Genomic DNA, 20,645 nt, shown 5'->3' with positions numbered 1-20,645 from the left:
CTCATAGGGAACGCAGTTAAACACAACGTCATCACTGCACGCAACGAAGCGACGTTGCCGCTCCGCTGCGTGGACGCGTGCACGCAGCACGCAGCCGGTTTGTCTCGTCGGAGCTGCGTTGCGTGCAAGTCACGCGTACGCGCACGTCACGCACACGTCACGCAAGCGGTGTGTCCTCTCTTATGAGTTTTCATATTCTACAACGCAGCGGGACGCGTACGTGCACGCGCACGTCACGCACACGCATCCGGTGTGGTTTGGCCTTTAACTTTAGAGAAACATCAACAAAATACTTAACCTTTTGAACGCCAAACGGCGCATCCATTGGCCGTGCCACTGACGCCATGCACGGGGGAAAAATTTTGTTTTGTGAATAAATAATGCCAACCTAAAAGTGGGGTGTTTTTCAGTAGGTACATTCTCATCAAAAAACCGGGCAAGTGCGAGTCGGACTCGCGCACGAAGGGTTCCGTACCATAACTCAAAAAAAAAACAAAAAAAAGCAAAAAAGAAAACGGTCACCACCCATCCAAGTACTGACCTCTCCCGACGTTGCTTAACTTTGGTCAAAAATCACGTTTGTTGTATGGGAGCCCCAATTAAATCTTTATTTTATTCTGTTTTTAGTATTTGTTGTTATAGCGGCAACAGAAATACATCATCTGTGAAAATTTCAACTCTCTAGCTATCACGGTTCGTGAGATACAGCCTGGTGACAGACGGACGGACGGACGGACGGACGGACGGACAACGAAGTCTTAGTAATAGGGTCCCGTTTTACCCTTTGGGTACGGAACCCTAAAAACGGTCGACGTCAAATGCCGTCTTTGACGTTGTTGTCACGATTTTGCGTTGACGTCAATTGCCGTCTGTGGCGTTTAAAAGGTTAATGTTACAAGACAATACTATTGGTAAGTATGTCCGCATAAACTAACACCCCTCATTTTTAGGCTTCCGTACCCAAACGGTACGAAAAGTCTCCGCTTTCCATCCGTAGTTCTGTTTGTCAGCACGGAATGTAGGTATACTCGTAGATCTCTTCTAGTAACAAACAACGACTTGAAATAAATCCTCAAAGCTCATCAAAGTAACCTTTCATTCGAGGGAACTAACGTCACGTGTCCAAACTGAACCCGTAACATATCGTTAGGTACCTAACCCCCTAATCTACCACAAACGTCACCTAAGGAGAACCCAACACCCAACCAATATTAATAAAGACGAACGGCACGTCTTTATTTTTCTCGCGGCCATCTTCCCGGCGGATTGGCACGCTATCTCCCGCTGCCGTGCTTTGGCCGGCATATTCTTAGCTGCCTTAGGAGCCCGCTTCGGAGAATAGAGAAAACTATCGAGCCTCCCGTGGCTTCAGTTGTATAACAGCAGCAAGTTTCATCTTAATAACCTTCACTATAAATATGAATGTTCGACACAGAAACAACTAAATAGATTTGGTTAAAAAAAATTATTTGTGGTTATTAGGTATATGCTAGTTTTTAGAGTTCCGTACCCAAAGGGTAAAAACGGGACCCTATTACTAAGACTTCGCTGTCCATCTGTCTGTCTGTTTAATAAAAATACTAAAAACAGAATAAAATAAATATTTAAGCGGGGTCCCATAAAACAAACGGGGTTTTTTGCGTAATAGTACGGAACCCTTCGTGCGCGAGTCCGACTAGCATTTGGCCGGTTTTTTTCTTTGATTCTTCTAAGTCGGTTCATATAGAGGAAAATGTTACAATTGTCTTTCAAATACAAGTTTGATTTCTCTGAACACTTCACAAACTCGACGATAACAGTTTTTTTATCTAGTTTATTCTAAGGAAAATTAACGAAACGCAAAACAAAATACTGTTACATAAAACCATCCCACGTCTTTCCATGTTCTTATAAAAGAATATATTTTTACGATTCTCGCGCCATCTCACACAATCCGATGAGTTAGTGTTCTGGAGCGCGGGAGACGTATGCTGTTCTATATTCAAATTGGACGGCTCCTCGAACCGACGGCCGCCATTTTGTCGTCGTCACAACTCGTGCAAATGGCGGGCGGTAAGAAGCTTAGCGCAAACTGCCAGAGAATGTTATTCTTTTTACTAGCTTGTTTTAAGTAGAACAAAAAAATTGATAGGATTATATTTATCAATACAAGTTCGAATTTCTTCGAACTCTTTAGTACTTCATTTGGAAACGAACATCGATTTAGCTACCTATTTCAAACACTGACCAAATTATACTGTTATTACTACTAATTACTTAACTGACGTTAAAAATTTCGTTATCAGTTTTGTTTAACTTAACAGAAACTGACTTGTACTTAACATTATTCCTCACATTAAAATGAGATATGAAATTATAAATGAGGTATCTAGGTGTTTTGCCTAGTTTTCAAGAAGTACTTTTCAGTTCATACACACATTTACATTTTACATGGACAGAAGCATTCTTCTCTTTAATTGTGGCTTGTCGCATTCGAGATATAAAAATCCACTTTCGACCCTTTATGTTAAAGATTTTTTAACCGGGCTACTTTTGAAAAGCACAATCACGGGCCCACACGCTTTAAGCTGGCCGCACACGGTCGACGCCATAAATTAGCGCGCACGGTAATCCGCACTTTTGCGCGGCACTATCTGTTCGCCGCACGCCTTCGCGCGAATACGCGCCCGCCCTAAAGTACCGACAGCAAAATGAGTTTGATGAACGAAGTTATTTTTATATTGAAACATTTTTTAGTATGATATAGGTAGGGTTGATATGTGTTATGTTTGTAAATGATTATTATTAAAAACCCAAAGCAAATTAAGAATTAGAGATAAGTTTTATTGAAGTATAAAACTTAAGTATTTTCAATTTGACCAAAATTATCAGACTGAATCACAATATTTAAATTACAACTTTTACAACCCAGGTGCTCACGTCGTCACTACGTCTCTGTTAATCGCGTATAATATGTACCTATTATAAAAGATTACTCACGTTAGACCGGGCCGTATCTGGGCCGGAGCTTCCGGCTTGTCTATTTCTATGGAAAGCATCACGCGATCACCTGTCATGTCATAGAAAGGCAAACGCCGGAAGCTAGACACGCCCTTTTGCTCTAACGTGAGTCATCCTTAAAATGCAAATTAAATATAAATTCTCAGTTCCTGAATGTTGCTGCAGACGGTACCCATTGTCCGTCCGCGCGTCTATTAATCACAGTTTATCGAGTGCTAATCCAGGTTTAAATAGATAACTAGTTGAGTCGGGCATTGTCACCGGCCCCAGGGTTGCCAACCCTTCTTCCCTTGCAAATAAGGTCATAAATCTTGTACGAATAAGGTTATACCTACTACGTGATATGTGTTATTTTGATTTCAATGATATTGGCCACTGATATACTTTTTAATTCTAAGAGTATGTAATTATGGTAGCTAGTTGTTAATATAAGTGTTAGATAACTACACAGTTATGTCGTAATTATAAGATATTACTGCTGACTATATAATGTTATTATAAATCCAAGAATGACTGTATAATGACTTAATAATGGTTAATTTGTATGCCATTCCTTTTGTTATCATTTACCAGTGTAGGAATATTGTAAAAAAAATTGATTCAAGTTATAAAACAATCATATTATTAAGCAAATACAATGAAAATTATTAATGAATATTTTCAGCATAAGTAAAGGGTATTAGCCCTACAGACAACCCTAATTTACCCTCCTCGACAATAGCGACGATTGTTTTATGCCCTTCGGTATCCTCGCTACGGTCTCCGGATTTGGACTCTTTTCAATACATACTTACTCATAAAAGGCTATTGCTGATATTTTTTTTATATTTTACATTTTTCATTTACTAAAACTTAAAATTTGGTGATTTTGGTGGTATTTGTGGTGGTAAAAAGTTTGAAAATTCTCAATTTCTCATGGAATGACAGCTGCCGTCGCCATAATAAGTAGCTTATTTGTTTATTGGTTGCGCTTAGTGTAACCTACCTTAATTATCAGTATACGTTAGTAAAATAAACTGTCACGTAAAAGTTAAGAATGCAAGATCATATAAACTCATAACCCATAAATTATTACCTTATTATAAACTTAAAACATAATATGCAAGTATTGTAGGCATTTTACTTAAGATTTTTTTGTTGCTCCAACTTGCAGTCTATAACCAGAGTACCCAAATTCAGGATCCCTGAGCCTATTTACAGAACCTTTATAGCCGAATTGTGAATTGTTATTGTTGCTGTGCCAACCCTGATGTTCGCTTTTTGCGACGCGGGCGACACCTGTTCAACCTTTTTGTCCATTTGAGTTATGTGCCAAATATTTTTACTTTATCTATGCTTCCGGAGCGGTATTTAAAAGGTCCAGGTCACGTATTAAAAACCTTTGTTTATAATATAGCACGTGAAAGAACAATCAGTCAGAATATCTGAGTTTTTTTATTAGCAGGCGAGTGTTTTCTTTTAGTGTGAGTAGTTACGAATAAACGACTAACATACATACGAATTACGTTTATTCACACGAGATATTTATAAATCAGACATCTATACAAACATTTATAAAAATCTCTAGAAAGTCTAGGAGTCTAGGAGGTCTAGGAAGTCTAGAAAGTCTGTAGAAGTAGTCGATCTTTAGTCACTTACTCGCCACTGGTGACCTAACTCCCCTTAATGGGCAGAACAAAATAGAAACCAAGTAAATAAATAAAAATCCCATTTGAGTTCAGCATAAAATTACTACAGGGCCCGTAGCCAAATTACATTCGCTCCGTATCGATTCGATCTCTACGTTCGCGAGCGACTGGTCGATAATGTTTATAATAACCTAGCCAAGAGGCAATCTTTTTAGTTATCGCATATTCGACGGGCCAAGTCGATAAAAATTAATTTTAGTCTGTGGTTCTCGTTCAAAACTGTCAAGAAACGTCAGCTGTCAAGAGTGTCAAGTGAACAGCGAATCTAATTTTGGAGAAAATAATTGTTTTATCGGTAAGCAAATGAAATATTTTGGCATTTGTTTAACTTAGTTAATTACAATTTCGTGATAAAATAACTCTATATAGTGTAATAGTTGAAGAGTGCGTTGTTAATTGCATATAATTTTGACCTAAGTTTAACAATTTCAGACAGCCGTCGTCACCGCAGCCCCAATCAAGGCGGCGGCGCAGCCAGAGCGGGCAAGAGCGGGCTCCGCGGGCTCTTCTTCCACGCTGAGAAGTCCTCGCCAAGTTGGCACGAACAGTCAAAGCTGCCGCTGCAATGACGCCTTCATGGCAGTTACCAGTGCTAAGGACGTGCACTGCTGGCTTACTTGACCAGAAGAGACAATACTTTAAGTGTTAGTAATGATTCAAACCGTGAAGTGAAATTGTGAACAGGTTTGCCCGAATCAGTGTAACCTCAGTGAACTCATTTACTTCATAGACTTCAAACATTTTCGAAATTAACAAAAGTCAAGCGAACATTGAATACATAGATGTTATGCATTAGATAAGATAAAAGCTGCCTGTGAAACCAAAACCAATAAATCATATTATTACTTAATATTATTTTTTAATTACCTACCATCTTTGCTTTGAATGGAAATTTGGGAAGGGAATCTCACCCGCTAAGCTACTGGCTATTCATATTTAACCTTTTGTATGCTCCTGTCAACAATTTGTAATTTATATATCAATCATAATTAAATAAAATAAAATAAATAAATAAATATTGGGGACATCTTACACAGATCAACCTAGCCCCAAACTAAGCAAAGCTTGTACTATGGGTGCTAGGCAACGACACATACTTATATAGATAAATACATACTTATATACATAGAAAACACCCATGACTCAGGAACAAATATTAGTGTTCACCACACAAATAAATGCCCTTACTGGGATTCGAACCTAGGACCATCGGCTTAGCAGGCAGGGTCACTACCCACTAGGTCAGACCGGTCGTCAAAATTAATGCATTTTTTAAAGTTGAATATAGGTAAGTACATGGGAGCAGATCTGCTCCTAAGCATACCAAAGGTTAAGGTGGTAACCACCATAAATAAATGAATGAAACAATGATTGGGTTAAAAGTTAATTTATTTTATTGGAAATCTATTAATGAAAGATACAGCAGGTATTTTTTGCCGGCAGCATAAAATCAGTAGCCAAGCATTCTTTTCTTGTTTGCACATATATTATGTAGTGTTTTAAAATAGTAAAACAACACTCAATATATTTTTGTGGTTGTACATGTGTCATAGTTTCTTCCCTTGACCCTGGCTTTGGAGCACCATAAATATGTCAAGGCTGCAATGAATATCCAAGTCACCTGAAACAAAATGAATGCTTAGTTTTTCAAAAAACTCTGTAACATTTGGTTATAATATTTATCTATTCTCTACCAGTCATATGACAAAAAAAAACTAAATGTTTTGTGTAAGTACATATATTTTTATATAGTGTGTAGGTACAGTCAGCTGCAGAGAAAAGGTACCACCGCTACATAGAAGTTTGTATGCAGGAGTGGTACCATTTCTCTGCAGCTGACTGTACCTGCGCCTGCCAAAAGAAGTCATATACAATATGTTTCATAATATGAAAAGTTTCATTAATATGGTTGATAATTTATATGCATAACAACAGCCGGTCTGGCCTAGTGGGTAGTGACTAGTGACCCTGCCGGTTAATCTGATATTAATCCTGAGTTTGAATCCCCGGTAAGGAAATTTGTTTGTGTAATGAGCACAGATATTTTGTACCTGAGTCATGGGTGTTGTCTATGTATTTAAGTATAGTTTGTCAAAGGACTGTCTCATTTCAAACAAAGACAGAGAGAATCATACTAGCTTTGTCATATACTAGTACTAGCACCCAAAAGTATGAGTATAGTTTTCCTGGTTCTTACTGAGTGACAAATTGGTTTGACCATCTATATATAGTTATCTAAGTACCCTAAGTACCCACAACACAAGTCTTCTTGAGCTTACTGTACAGTTCGACAAGAAATTGTAGAAATCAAAAAGTAGCAACACTGTAGTCTCGTCTCTTTCAAATCAATTTAAGAAAATGGGATGACACTACAATATTGCTAGTCGTTAGTGACCTTGCCTATGAAGGTTATGGTTTTGCTTCCCGGGAAGGGCATTTATTTGTGTGAAGAACATTTGTTCCCGAGTCTTTATCTATATTTGTAAAGCCTTTACCTATATACCTTTGCCTTTACACAATCAATTCACTTTCCTATTGAGAAACAAGTGCTTGCCTGTGTGCATATGGGTACCAAATTTAATCTACACCATTCATCGGTTTATATTTGAAGACGTAACAGGAACACATAAGAAGTTATTTTAGCATCAATTACATATTTTATATACTTATTAGGTATGTGGGGATAAGTTATTGGCTCACTCTTACCTTTGCAGGGACGTTGTTTCGTGTTGCATTTGTGGGTGCATAATCCATTTTTCCATGACACTGTCAATATAGATAGGTAGATATTCAGCGCCTCGGTCACATTGGATCCTTTGGGTGAAATGCTGCGTACGGCCCACTATCCTTTGATCTGACCCCGTAGCATAAAGCCACCAGCCACCAGCTAAGGGCAGTCCTTTCCTAAAGCAGTTCCAATAGGCGATTTTTCAGACGGCGCCTGCGTCTAAGCGAGACTTCCGCGTTGTTCGCCGCCCACAATAATGTTAAAGTATGCTTTTTACTACAAATTCTAATTTACAAACACTATTATACGGCATTTTCTTGTGCTTCGATAAGTTATCTGCAAGGGGATAGCTCTCGCTACGTATCGACACCTAGGAGGCGATAACGATTCGATTTCGCATGTCAAAAGTGTCACTCGGCTAGGCAATGTATGACAGATATCGAATTCCAGTAACGAAAGTTTTGCGTTTCGTTACAACATTGCAACTTGGCTAACATTTTTGTATTCGTTAATATTTTTCGACAAACTCATCTACGGTACCTGTCATTCCCATACATTTTTTAATCGATTCGTTAGCGATATCTTTTTTCGAAATGCGTTTTGGCTAGGCCCCCAGCTTCGCTTAACCATCAACTAAAACTAACATTACAAAGTAAGAAATAAATTGAAAGAAACATTTGGTCTAAATTGCGCATTAAAACGAAATCGAAGAACATATAAAACCAATTTAACTCTTTCTATCAATAATCGTTAAAATAATAGATTTTATAACCATAGCAACTATAAAAACTAACTTTCATTGAAAATTCTCTTCAAAGAGCAAACGACTATTGACAGAAATTGAATTAAATGTGTGCAGTTATTGGATTTGGTTTGGTGTCCAATCGAGTGAGGCTAATGGCTAGATTATACGAACGAGGCTAGCAACTGTATGGACTTTTAGTTTATTAATGCTGAGTTTGAAGAATAAAGCTAGTACGACTAGACCAATAAATTTGTTGAGTTTCGGTGAATGAATCGAAAATTTACGGAGTCATGATGTCATGAAGTATTTACATGTAATTCTTTAACATTTTCAACATGCGAAAATTTATTGTATACCTACTAAAAATGTATTTTCATTGTTATCAACTTGCTTCATGAAATATGAAAAAAATACATACTCAAAATAATAGAACGCAAACGTGTTTTTTTCCATTTTTTCGAAAAAAATCATAAATATCTTGCTAAATATTGATCGTATAAGTATGAGTGTGGTCTCATTCGATTCAACGCAAAAAAATACACGAAAATAAATGTGATTGTTTTTAAATAAACCCCTTGCACATACCCCCCCGAAAGGGGGCTAGGGCGCCTAAATTTTTACAGGACTCGGCAGATCCTCATTTCCAGTGCCAAGATAAAGGTCATAAACTAATTTTAATTGATGTACATATTTTGCCGCCAAATGGCCATATTTAGGCTTATATTACCCATAGTAAATAAGTAGGTAGGTATGGCTACCTCTCATACACGGGAAATGGCATTTTTTTTACAGTTTCAACCGCATTTGAAGAAATGTTATTGGATAAGTCTTTTGAAAATACCTCTAATACGGTACCTGCCTTTAGTATAGACCGACAAGAAATTGTAGAAATTAGAAAGTGGCAACATCCTTTCAAACCAATCTAAGAAAACGGGACGACACTACAGTTTGTTGTCGGTCTATAATAGTTTAAAGCATATTAAACACATATTTCTTAGAAGTAATGCTAGCGTATGATATAGATTATTAGAATGATCTAAGAGAATTATAGTGAAATGGTTGGCTAGCATGACTATATCTAATACGGGTCTAGGAGATTATTCAAATCTCGAGCATAATATCGTCTTAGTTCATACACGCCCTGAAACTGAACATAATTTGAACGGCTCGTAATCCGAGATGGAGGCTGCCATGTACAGGATTAGAGGTGGCATAACTCTCTCGCATATGCATGGGGACACATACAGGCTGACGTAGCTTAGAGATACGATACGATTGACCGTAAATCGTACCTATTCACTGATGAGATGTTGGAGATTCTCATGCAAAACACTGATGTAGCTCCGTTGTCGAAATCTCGAGTTAAATCTATTATACCTAGTTAATATTGAAACTGTTAATTTGTTTTCAAAATTAATATACCTGACACAACCTGACAACTGTTAGCCCCATTGCCATTAGGTAACGAACTACGAAATGAGATAAAATAATCCCAATTCGGAACTAATAATCAGATATTTTAAGTCATGACACTCATGACTCTTGTTTATTTGAAAAATATATTAGAATCTCTATAGTAAAAAGACAAGGATTTATGTGGTTTATTTAACAAAAACGTAAAGCTTGGAAACAATCCGCTATTACTATTTCAAGAATTCTATCAGCTCAGCTCAGTTTTTATCTCATATCATATGCGTAGGTACCTACTTGTTCGCATGATAACAGGCTTAATTTTATTATTGTTTTGTTACATATTTCCATGTTTTGTTATCTCGGGCATTGAGCCTATACAAGTATACATAACACAAACCAATGAAAGCGTAAATCATTTTATTTAAGGTGATATTCTCATGTGAATAGTCAGCCTGTAGAAGGCACGGTAGACAGTCCGGTGTTCGGAGGGTTTATGTAAACGCTAAGACGCTGGGAGCCACATGTCCCGCCACACCTGACGGTGGATCCACCCATAGATGGAGATTAGATGATAAATGACCTCTCAATAGGCTTAAAGTGCGAACTGTTTCGGAAGGATTCTATTCTTGATTTAGGTCCCGGCATACCTAGATGATAAACAAGGCATACCTTGAAGATTTTTCCCAAACCAAAAGCCGAATTTTCAGTCGCCAGTTAAATTCAATCTCTATTTATTATTTATTTCGAATCCATGGATCCATATTTAGTGTTAGTAGGTACAAAAACAACTTAAAATTAAATAGTTAAATAGACGGATAGGATTTATTCCATTGATAACACGATTTGAATGTGTCATTCTCATAACTTAATTCGTTGGAATAGTTATCGGACGACTTAAAAGGTAACTGAAAAATCGGCCCTAAGTACATAAGATGAATATATTTAATACGCAGCTCTAGTCACCAGAGATCAACAAGGTTGTGTTATTTTATATGCGTAGCGTGTTTTTGGTATAAGCAGCCTTGTTACTATATGTTTGATATTCAATAGTATTTGATTAGATGAACCCTTTGAAATACTTTATCTTGCAGAGTAACACAACTACGAGTGCCTCTCGGCTCTATTCGGGAAATGAATTAGAGATTCACTAGACATGAAATAGTAAAGATATGTGACGTTCTACGGCAAAAGGTACCTTATGGCGGCTGGCACCGCGATTCGGGAAAATAATTAGAGATTCACTAGATATGAAATAGTAAAGTTATGTGACGTTCCACGGCAAAAGGTAGCTTATGGTGGCTGGCGCTTCCATCGCATAGCGCCGCAATAATATTGGAGCGACGTTAATAATAGCGTAACAAGCCCCAACCACCATAAGGTACCTTTACTCGTGGGACGTCACATATCTTTACTATATCGTATCTATCTAGTTAATATCTAATTCAATTCCGGAATCGCGTCGTCTTTTAAAATTACGAAATCTTATCTTTCAGTAAAAAAAGGATAGCGACAAAGTATAACAAACAATACAAAAGCCAAAAAATTACAATTCATCCAAAAATATTTCAACGAAGATCCTACCAAAACAAAAAACGAACGTCGCTTTCGCTAGATGCAAATTGTGGACAATATGAGCGTGAAATATGGGTTCAAGAAATCCTGTCCGTAGTACAAAAAGCGAAAAACAAATGAACAGAAAAGTTCTTGGTGAAAAAAAAAACAATGTCGAGTGAACACAGGGCAGGAAGCGCGGCGTGAATAAGTGCCTCCATTGTACCGAGGAAAGGGGCTCTATATTTTTATTTGTCTTTGTTATAATGTTATTAATAAGAGCTACCTTGTCTTGGATTTATGGGGGGAAAGCTGGATTACTTACCTACGGTGAAAACGAGGATACCTATTTGATTTCATTAGCTGGAGTTAGCTCGTGTTAATCGGTAGATATAAAATGGTGTTTTAGTGCTGACATTATTTAAATTCATTAGATTACGTAAAAGGAATGAAAGTAGAGAGATTGTATATATTCCCTATGTACTGATTTGTTTACTATAACGTTAACTTGACCATCATTTCGCTATAAGAAACCTGTCATGATTTGGTTGGCTTGATATGAAATATTGAAGTGTTAAATAATTATATATTATATACAAGAATATAAATAGTTGAATAAAAAAGCAAAATAACCATCCACACTTACTACAACCTATTTTCCGAACAGATGACATAACACATTTTTATACAGAAATGAATAAAAATAACCCTCAAATGCTCATTCCGCATTCAGCCACTGAGTCCAACGGCTCATGATTTATGAACGTTTTTTGTTGATTTTCCCCCGGATTTTGCCACAGCCAAGATTCTTAAAAATCGCTGCCAAGTGCGTTGTTCAAGCATATTGATAGAAGTGAATTAATTCAGTTTTTTGGTGGGCAGTGGTGTGAGAAAGAGTTATTGTGCGGGATGAACAGACAGATTCTATTAAGATATTGTTATGGACATACAAACTTGTTATGCTTCCTGAAAATACACTGTTGTCATAATATCAAAACAAGTTATAGTTTTTTTTTTTTACTCTTTAGATTTAGTTAATAGACTTTGAAGTATTATTTACTTCGAAAATGGACCTGTGGTTAAAACGAAATGCATAAGATATGTCGCATAGGAACATATAATCAGCTGCGACAAATTCTGGTGTGGTTGGTTGGTTATTGAATAATAATTTTGTTAAAGTGTAGGTAATATTAAAAAGATGAACATAGATTACATAACCCAATAGTGTTCATTAATGTGTTGAATTCCTACTAATATTAAAAATGCTAAAGTAACTCTGTCTGGCTGTTACCTCTTCATATTTATACCTCAGAACCGATTTAGAATTTAGTATGAAAATAATTTAGGGACTATCTTACAAGTGTATTTATCCATAAGATCGTTTTCATCACAGAAATTTTTTGTAAATTGTAATTAAACAAAAATACTGAAAAACCGGGTGCACATTAAATCCCAATTATTTTAAACATTCCAGCCGTAAGAAAACTATTCCGTTTTCCGGTTTCCCGACACAATTGAGCCAAACCTTAACCCTAACGAATATAACAAGATTTTAAAATATCAGCCACGGTGTCACACCGAACTGCGAACCATTTAGAGACAAAGGCCCCCGATGTTAATGTCTCAATTTAATGTTACAACCGTGTCCCCCCGGCTGTTATGACCCCCGTCGGCTTTTGAACGGTTAATTCGTTGGAAAGATCAGTTAGCTGTGTTTAACCCTACGTGGCAGTTTCTGGGCTTTAGTGACAACTATATACTGAATACGTAAAGTTGCTAATTTAAGTTGTTCGACAACAACCATAAGATTTAAACCGAGAAGTGAATACTCAAAGACGCGGTTAGCGAAGTGTATTTTTTTTTTGTTAAAGTCAAGTTTATCTATAACCTACTTCGATACGAAAAACTAGCAGTTAAGTACCATGCTTTTGTTACGACATTCAAAACTTATTTAAAATATATGTAGTTGTGTTAGCTTCTATCATTTTATTCGTGTTTGTCTTACTCGTCATAAAGAAATATTACAAAACTCCTTACCCTTACACCGCGTAAAACCAATTCTATTACCAACCACATTTCCGCATATTTTAATTTCCGCGGTTGTAATTACTAATACATGTAAACGTTCCCCATTTCAGTGTAAATTTCGCTGAAAGACGTCAAAAGCCAATCCCAACCCTTTAGCCACATTCGTATCTCTACCATAACGCTCAGATGAATGGCCTGCTGTCGGCCACCACTAATTAAATAAATGGCCCAGAAACAAGATTGTGATATTGTTCTCTCCAACTTTCCGTCCCAGTCTAACAACAGCAAATTCTCGTATAGCTATCACTGTCCCCCTAAACGCTGGAGAAACGTCACTCATTATGCTAAATAACCTCCCTTTGTTTGGGAGGGAGATGGTCGATAAGGTTTTTTTAGGGAAAGTCTTGACAGTTGGTATATGGAACCTGATTAAGATAATCCGCCTGAGTTTTTTCGAGACGCTTAATTGTTTGAGAGGTCTGTTGGCTTGCGGTTAGTGAAAATAGGCAACATGTCTAATGTACTTGTCTCAATGAAGTTGTAAGTATTTATTTGTCAAAAAACAAATAACATGTTCCGCGTAATAAACTGTGTGTATAGTTCGCAAAATAAGCTCTGTGTTTGAAATACATGTTTATTCTATATTCAGGTACATAGTCAATTTTAAAATAAGGTTAGGTTAGACCTATTAAATGATATTAGACGTAATTGACGTAAACATTACCACCGGCAATTTCCAGTATATGACGAAATATATTTGGTTTTTAGTACATTATTGTCGAGGCTCGGAAGTAGCTACTTGCAGGCTGAGGATTCGTTTTAAACGGACGACCTTGGGAGTCCGTTTAATTGAATCCGAAGCCAGCAAGTAGCCTTCCAGCCGAGTCATATATAGTGCTTTTCTCAAAAATGGTGCAAAAAATATAAATATCATAGATTTTTTTTACAAAAGCAACATTCTTACGTATATATTTTCACAGAACAGAGCCCTTGCCGCCTTTTTATTTTTTTTAATAAAAAAATAGAAGTTTATTTTTCTGCCGAAAATACGCCAACCTATTTGAGACAGCTAAATAGTCGCGGTACTAATTATCTGTTTGGCTGTTTAATGGGCCTGTGCCTTCATTTGATATGGCCATTTCAACTTTTAAAAAGTTTGGAACTCGACAAATAATGGAATTTGTATGCAACATTGCAGTCCTAAAATCGAGACTGCAATGTTTTTAACTTTTTAATTTTTGACTGACCATAAACTCCGCGCTTCGCGACCTATTTTTTAGACGGCAAACTCGACTTTGCCGTCCATTTTTGAGAAAAAATTATTTTTTGACTCAATGTAGATTATGTACTACTTAAATAAAAAACATATTATTGAAACTACTAAAACTGAAACATTTAAATGGGTTGAGCAAGCTTCCTCAATAATTATGTAAAAGATTATTATTAGCTACATTCAAAAATATGTAGGTGCCTATTACAAAGTTCAAACATTAAAATCTATGAAACGAATATGAGTAAAAACTCATTTGAGCCGAGTGCCAATAAAGTAGCAGATTTGAGTTCAGTCGCATATTGAAAAACGAGCATTTTACAATAAATCGCAGAATGGGAACAAAAAGCACCTCATTTCATTAAACCGACGTTCCATTAGTAAGATACCCACTGTTGCCTTTCACAACCTCATATCGGAGTCCCATTCTGCAGCAGCAAAAGTAAGCTTACGTCATGCAAAATAAAGTTTACTATTCAAATATTTTCTAATACGTGGTACGTAGCCCAAAAAGCTTGCAATCGATATGCCAAATTCTATTAAACTCTTTTTGGTAAAAACAGCGCTTAAATCCATAATTCCTTTCTCACCTGAACAGAACAAAATCAGACCTTATTGCTTGGAATATACAGGTTAAAATTCTCAAACGTCCGAAGTCGATTGCTTGATGATTTTTGAAATACTGGGGTGAACGTTAGCAAAGGGTGTTGGATTCTAAATTTAAATTTATGTTTCGTTAGATTTGATCGCGCTTAGCAGAATGCCGTTTTGAATGGTGTGATAGAACTTTTTCAATGATTTATTTCGAGAAGGGGTTTTTGCCGCAAAATGGTTTTATGGAATGCTAAGTAATATTTTTATCACGACTTTGATGTAAGCCGAACTATGATTGGCAATTTAAATAGGTCTTCAGCTCGTTTAGCAAACGCCGTTCAGATGAGCGATCTTACTTATTTGTTTTATAGGCTGGCAAGTAGCTAATTCCGTTATAGAGTATAACATTATCAAACCATAGAAAATCAAATATTCACTTGCTTGATAAGGACATACATATTTATATTTAAGTTAAGATATCACGAGCCTGTTACTAAAGCAAATCTTATACCATGCGTGTTTGTCCAACAGACAACTTTTTTTTGGGATTAGGACGGAATGTGAATGATTCGAATGTTTTCATCAACAATTAAAGGAGTTTTCCTAAATAAAATAGTCCTATCTCTTTTGTCCAACAAAAGCCAAATAAAATTCATGCGTTGTATCCAAAAACCCTTTATCTGATTGACTGATGATCCCGCCGCGGACGCATCTGCAACTTTGATTGCGCGTCTCTCCCGGGTCTTGTCGCGCCGTGTCAAGCTCCGACAGATTAGTTGGTTGCCGACTAATATTCTTTTAGACGCGATTGCCGACGACTCTCCGGGGACAACGTCTTGATTGAGATGTTGAATAGTTTGTTTGGAACCAGCCAGTAAGACGTATGAAGTTACGTATACAAACAAATATTTAAAAAATATGACTAGCTGTTGCCCGCGACTTCGTACGCGTGGAATCTTATCTAGTACAACATTTTTTTCATTTTTTCAACAGCAAATTTTCATATCCGTGCAATGTTGAAATTACTTTTCTTTTTTTGCAAGTTGTATGAAGTTTTACATAGAGTGTTATATAAATTTTCAACCCCCTTTTAACCCTTTAAAGGAATGAATTTTTAAAAACCCTGAAATTAACTCTTCTTGTATTCTAATAATATGCCCTTATACAAAGATTCAAATTCCGCACTCACAAAATATTTGATCTCCATAGAAACTTTCAACCCCTTTTTCACCACCTTAGGGGATGAATTTTCAAAAACGCTGAAATTAGTTTTCTTATAAGTATTTTAATTTAATACCTTTTTGCAAAGTTTCAAGTTCCTAGCTTAAAATAAATTTTGCACCCCAAGACGAACTTTCATCCCCTTTTTAACCCCCTTAGGGGTTAAATTTCCCTAGACGTTGCAATTACTTTTTTTTGTAATCGGCTATTATGCCTTTCTAAGAAGTTTCAAAGCATTTGTAATGGATTCAAACTTTCAACCCCTTTTTAACCCTGTTAGGGGATGAATTTTACAAAACGCTTAATTTACTTTTAGTGTCTTCCAATAATATCCCCAAATACAAAGATCTCGAAAAAATGTTTGATGATCATACAAACTTTCAACCCCTTTTTCACCACTTTAGGGGATGAATTTTCAAAAACGCTGAAACAAGTTTTCTTATATTTTAATTTCTTACCTTTTTGCAAAGTTTCAAGTTCCTAGCTTAAAATAAAATTTGCACCCCAAGACGAAATTTCATCCCTTTTTTAACCCCCTTAGGGGGTGAATTTCCATAAACGTTACAATAACTTTTTTTTTTGTAATGCTATTATGCCTTTCTAAGAAGTTTCAAAGCATTTGTATTGGATTCAAACCTTCAACCCCTTTTTAACCCTGTTATGGGATGAATTTAACAAAACGCTGAAATTACTTTTATTGTCTTCGAATAACATCCCCAAATACAAAGATTTAAGTCCCGCGTTCGAAAAAATGTTTGATATCCATACAAACTTTCCACCCCTTTTTCACCACCTTAGGGGATGAATTTTCAAAAACGCTGATATAAGTTTTCTTATATTTTAATAATATATCTTTCAAAAAGTTTCAAATTCCTAGCTTAAAATAAATCTTGAACCCCATACAAATTTTCATCCCCTTTTTAATCCCTTTAGGGGTTGAATTTCTTAAAATCGCTTCTTATCTCTTGTACACTTTATAAATGTAATCTGGTGTGCAAATTTAAACTTTCTGTCTTTTGTAGTTTCGGCTCTGCGTTGATGAATCAGTCAGTCAGTCAGTCAGGACACTTGCATTTATATATATAGATAGAAGATAGATAAATGTTAGGTCTAAAACTTTGATTAAGCATTAAATAATAATTAAAAATGGACATTTCAGTTTATTATTCATACCCATTTATTACTTACCCATGGATAATAAATTGAAATTCACTTCAGCGGGTCGAATGATATAGGACACAGGTCTGGTGACAAAATACGTAGGTATAGAATGTCTATCCAATACAGTTTAACAAAAATTACCATTGTAACCGCATAGCCAAAATCTAAACCGTTGCACTAAATAAGTTAAACTTACTATAGGTATTTCATTAATTGCAATATGTACAAACAGTGAAAAGATGTTAGGTTAGTGCTATGCAATGAAAATGGACCAACAGAACTCATAATGCATCGGCATAAATATAAAATCGTTAATAGCACTATAATAATGTTGCACCACAAACTCAATATTGCCGATAGTCACAAAACCAAACAAACACCTGTCCATGAAATACGCTCTGCAATATCCCTTAATAATACTAATATAAATCCAACATATGGTGTCCGATCTCTAACAATGCGCCATCATACAATTCCACTATAATCATCCCTTTCTACTTGCAATGCTCCTATTTTTAGACCATTCACCCTATTAATTGTCAAAATCTCTTTAACAATAACGTGTAAGGTAAAATCGACTTAATGTACAAGCCCTCAAGGTTACAATTTAGACGCTGCAATATTTTGATTAACATCCCTGTGCATAGTATTTGTGCCGCGTTTAAAGTTGTGCTGGTAGTTTCTACTTTTATATGGACAGTTTCCCAAATAATTTTAAATTTGAACTCTAAATCATAAACAATACGATCGATTTTCTAATTGTAACCTCTGCTAATCAAATTGTCAAACACTGCCACAAAGTTTTCGATCTTATTGGGGTTTACATAGAGTTGTTTTCTTAATGTTTGTATAGAAGCTAATTCAGACGCATAATCGCGAGTATTGTGAGTGGGATTTAGCGCACACTTGTTTGTAAATTTTTGGACCATATGGTGTAAAAGCCGCCATGGACAATACGCCCTCATACTACCTACCCCATTACCATATGCAACGCGTTAAATGCATTTTCAAGAGAATCGTATAGTGATAAGACTTGAAAATTTATTTAGGTAATAGCTGCAATCAAAGAAGAAAAATCGAATGTATTGTACTTAGGTGCTTTGCAGGTAAATAGCACTTTTTTATCATAAACTCTTTCAATACCTACCTACAAAAAATTTATTTCTCTGGCCGTCTGACATCGGTAGCATTAACATTGATATATACAAATAAGGTTCTGTTTTTAGGGTTCCGTACCTCAAAAGCAAAAAACGGAACCCTTATAGGATCACTCGTGCGTCTGTCTGTCCGTCCGTCTGTCACAGCCAATTTGTTCCGAAACTACTGGACCAATTAAGTTGAAATTTGGTACACATATGTAAGTCTGTGACCCAAAGACGAATATGTAACGTCAACAAATGAATTTTAAACATAAGGGCTACTTTTGAGGGGTAAAAGATAAAATTTAAAAACAAAGTTTTGCAAACTATATCGTGTTACATATCAAACGAAAGAGCTCATTGTGAGAATCTCAAATATATTTTTTTTATCAATTTGCGATAAAAAGTTTAGAAGTTATTCAAGAAAATAGACAAAAAATGACCATTCCCCCCCCTCTATCTCCGAAACTACAGGGTCTAAAATTCTGAAAAAAATACACAAAATAGTCCTGTAACCTAAAGATGACAGGAAAACCCATTAGAAATCTACAGTCAAGCGTGAGTCGGATTTAAGAACAAAAATGCGGTTTAGGTTTTTTAGGGACACAGCTGCAATGGTTTAAGTGAAAAGTGATGTAGACAGTTATTGCGAAGGCCCTAGGCCGATATCCGCATAAGGCCGAAGGCTCGAAGCGTCCCGAAGAGGCGTGCCATTCCGACTCACGCTTGAAGCTAATTTCAAGCGTGAGTCGGAATGACGACAAAAAATGCGACTATAGTTAGACCGTAAAAAGTCTGCAGCGATTTTGATAGCCCACGCAGTGCAAGTGTCATATTAAACGTCAAACTTCTATGAAATTATGACGTATTAATAACACTTACACTGCGTGGGCTATCAAATCCGCTGCAGACTTTTATTGGTGTGACTATAGGCTGTATCTGGCACACAGCCGCATTGGTACAAGTGTAGTACTGATTGATTAGGTTACTATTGTTACGTGTTTTAAAAAGCACTATACAGGGTGGCCAAAAAATTAACTAAGTGTAACCCCGAAATTGCGAGGAAAGATTTGGCTGTTTCATACATTTTGGCTGGTCCGTTTTCAATGGGAGGATACATTTTATTTCGCGATTTCGGGGTTGGTCCCATAGTAAAAGTTGTAAAGCTCAGTATAATCCGAAAACCTCCCCGGCTACGGGAATGCACTTATTTTTTGGCCACCCCGTAGGTATTATCTCTCTTCGGCCTTCGATTTTAAAACACTTGCGGAAGTTGTAGAAAGCGCGACCCGTCACCCGTCGGACGCTCCGAGCTATCAGCCCTAGGCGGAGCTCGGTCTTCACCTTCAGTCTTCGCATTTGGACACTTGTACTACCTACTGTTCGGCATTTAATCTTCCTATCTAAGCTACTTTGCATAGTTGCAGAGATATAAGCCACCACGCCAGAAAACTTCATGTTACATCTGGTTTTTGGTTGACCCATTCGGGTTTTTCAAGACGTTTCACTCACGTCACGTTTCATGTACAAAAAAAATTGTTGAAAATTGTGTGATGTACGGATCCCTAAAAACGCGAGTCTGAACTCGCACTTGACCAGTTTTTTTACAGTAAAATTTCATAAATATTCGTACAAGTGCATAGGTTACCTATCTAAGTATCTACTAACAAAAATACGTCTCAGTTTGCCCTGTATCCGCCTGTAGACCAACCTACAATGTGCGTACTAAAAATAAAATAAATTAAATACATACCTAACATAAAACAAAAAGTGACTAAATTCCAGTCCTAAGCAAGAATAATAATAATAAGAGTTAAGTGAGTACCAACTGTTAATGATAAGTTATCGATAATGGGAACCCAATTAACCGACCCAGTAATGTTTATGTAGTACGCATGCGCGAACACACAGCATGTTGCGCAGGCCGTGCAATAATGCATATTGTATTGAATGACAATGGTGCTATAGAGGGAGAACACATTTTGGTACTTGCGAGTAAACAGGGGATGACAGAATCCAAAACTTAACATGAATTATCTGTAGAAAGCGAACACATTTCGAACAAAAACTGATTAATATTTACCAACGACGAAATACGATAATCTTG

At 36.5% G+C, this 20,645-nt stretch overlaps 1 long non-coding RNA gene across 1 annotated transcript; it reads left to right on the top strand.

Moving 5' to 3' along the window:
• The first annotated feature begins 4,745 nt into the window (after nucleotides 1-4,745).
• LOC134666302 (uncharacterized) lies at nucleotides 4,746-5,538 on the top strand. Its single transcript, XR_010098475.1, has 2 exons — nucleotides 4,746-4,983; nucleotides 5,121-5,538. It is a non-coding gene; the product is annotated as an uncharacterized LOC134666302 (long non-coding RNA).
• Nucleotides 5,539-20,645: the final 15,107 nt, after the last annotated feature.

Source organism: Cydia fagiglandana, chromosome 7, assembly GCF_963556715.1.
Source record: "Cydia fagiglandana chromosome 7, ilCydFagi1.1, whole genome shotgun sequence".
In the NCBI taxonomy this organism is placed as follows: Eukaryota; Metazoa; Arthropoda; class Insecta; order Lepidoptera; family Tortricidae; genus Cydia; species Cydia fagiglandana.
The sequence above is the reverse complement of the archived record's forward strand: the minus strand, read 5'-3'. Positions and strand labels throughout refer to the sequence as shown.